This window comes from Pseudoliparis swirei, chromosome 19, assembly GCF_029220125.1.
Source record: "Pseudoliparis swirei isolate HS2019 ecotype Mariana Trench chromosome 19, NWPU_hadal_v1, whole genome shotgun sequence".
In the NCBI taxonomy this organism is placed as follows: domain Eukaryota; kingdom Metazoa; phylum Chordata; class Actinopteri; order Perciformes; family Liparidae; genus Pseudoliparis; species Pseudoliparis swirei.
The window spans coordinates 8,943,190-8,946,046 of NC_079406.1; positions in this window are offsets into that span (position 1 = coordinate 8,943,190).

The window sequence follows — 2,857 nt, forward strand, 5'->3', positions numbered from 1 at the left end:
ACGAGCATTGGACCCAAGCCAATTATCCTCCTATCTATTTTAGCACAGGAACATTTTCCGAACCAGAAACAACTGATTCAGGAGGAAGAGGTGAAAAACATATCAACAATACCCTCCCCCTTTCTGCACTAATGTTCCAGCAGTCATCCTGTGAGAGAGGAAGCTGTGAGAGAGGCCATGTCCACCACGTTGTACATACAGAGTAACGGGAAGGAGAGACAAAGAGAGGGGAACACAGTACAAATTACAAGAGCGGGATGATGTAGCCTGACTCATTCCAAAATGATAATGATGTGGTATTTGTATATTTCTGGCCATTATACCTATGAGTAAAAACTGTAGTCGCAAAAGTAATTGCTGGAATATTCTAACACGGCAACGACACAAAAAATACATTTGATGTTCAGACAGGTTTCAAACAAACACAGTTTGACATATTGTTTGAAAAGGGAGAACGAACATCCATACTCATGTTAATATATCCATCACAGTTCAGTAAAGGTGAAAGGATTTGGTTTCTGACGCAAAATAATCGTTTGATTTGGAATACTAAAGTGCTCACAATGACAATGCTAAAAATACGAGTGAACCAATATACTAGATCCTAATACATACTAATACAGGTTAACTTGGTCCCCAAGTGCATTGCGTTAGCATGTTATCGTGTACAAATCAATACCAAACACTTAGATCAGCTGAGTATGATGGAGTTGACATTAGGTATTAAGTCATAAATCAAAGTGTTAAACGCGTTACTGGATCAAATGATTCAGTACCTATAATGGATAATAACTTTTTCCAATAGTTAAGTGTGTCATACAAATGTTATTAAAATAAAGTTTTGTTTGCCATGAAATGACATGAAAACATATAATATATCATATAACAGTATTTAATAAAAAGGTAATCTTATAGTTTGTCTTGAATAAAGACATAGTGAGTCAGACACAACAGGGCTACAAATAACAGCACATTTTCTATCAATTAAGCTATCAATAATTATACCAATCAGCCAACATTTGATTTAATTAATTATTATTTTTTTGGGACAAACAAGCCTATGCCATTCTATAAGCAGCAGAACAGAACATATACTACCCCTGATTTTTTTCATTATGAATCAGAATCAATAGACTAGCATTGTTCAAGCAGGCAGCATAAACCGTGATAACACACAGGCTGTTTACCCACAGACTGGGCACCGGGCCGTACAGTCTGCCTCCATGCCACAGCCCACGGATCTGCACCCGCTCACCCACTAAGAACTCACTGGCACCAGTCAATGGAAGGGCAGCTGGTCTACCTCCCTGCCGCAGTGCTCGAAGGGAGACCACACCGTGTACCGCTGACCTTTGTTGGTGTTATGATGGACTCAACACAGGCATGGAACGCTTGGGAACCAGACGCTTTCCCTGGAATTGAGATTTTTAGGAGTATTGTTATTCTTCTGATCTTTAATTTTGTACATTGGGCGCTGTGGCAGCTAGGGGGGTGGGGTCTCTGATTGGCCTCGGCAGCTGGCTGATTGTGCTGTGCCCATAAAAGGAGCAGTAGAGAGTGAGGTTGGGAAGAGTGAGCCCTGAATAAAGTATGTTGTCAAATATCCCGGTATTGGCTGATCCTTGGTGCTTTGGGGGGAAACCGACGGGTGATGGCGCAAATCCTGTTACAGGCGGATATTTGGGGCATGTAACATACCCCAAAACTCAACAAATTTGGCGAGCTTGTCAGGCTTGGTTGAAAATAGCCGTATGATATAGACGTCAAATTTGGGTTTTACAAAATAGCTCTATTGCGCCCCCTTAAAGTTTGACCGGTGACGCTCCTCACCCAGAATGTCCATTTGGATTTAGCCTCCCAGACCCTAAACTCCGCCTACTTCTCCTAGAAGATGGGTCTGATTCATACCAAACTTTCTGTAAAATCATGTAGATTTGTTTAAGGTAGCAGACAGACCTGTATGGCTTCATGAGTTTTTTTAGTAGCTCAGAGCCTAAACCATTATAAAAAGCGTGCATCGATTTAAAAATGTTATGCAGCATTACATGGCAGTTCTAAAAAAAAGTAATACATTATAATTAGGATATCATATATTTGTGTGTCTTTATATGTCAATTGTATGACATACAAAGTATACCCTAAACAGTTATAAAAAGTATGACATACAAATATACACAGTAGAGTAAACTATGAAAATTACAGAAATATCATATCGACAGATATCATATTATAAGGAACACAAAGATTGTAATATTTAAGGTATAAGTGAATCTCAATCTTCAAAAGTTGGGGAAGTAAAAACACTTTCGTCAAAGTACATCACAGTCATTGGCATGTCCTCATCAATTAAGTCAAAATTGACATTGCAGTAGCAGTTGAATCCGGGTGAGTCTAGATTTGACTCATTAAAGCATCATAAAGAGAAGAGATACATAGTATTGATAGTCTTCTCCACATAGGGTACAGAGCTTAGGAATGAGTTAACAAACTGAAACTTCTTTCTATAGAATCCTTAAAGGTCTGTCTCGTAGCCTTGGCAATGGCAACTGGGTGTTACACCGTAATGTCACACTGACTGAAGCTGTACTGTAATATATTTCATCTGGCAATATATCCATGAAAGAGAAAAACAACAAACAAGCTACCTGCAAGTCTGCCTTTACAACTGACAGCAGATCGTACAGGAAAATAATCCAGCTAAGAGCAAACTACTCTAATTATGAGTCTGTTACTTACGCTGTCATGTTTTAAATTGGATTGGATTCAATCTATTGTCATTGCACAGAGTACAGGTACACAGGCAACGAAATGTGTTCTCTGCATTTAACCCATCCTTAGTTATTAAGGAGCAGTGCGC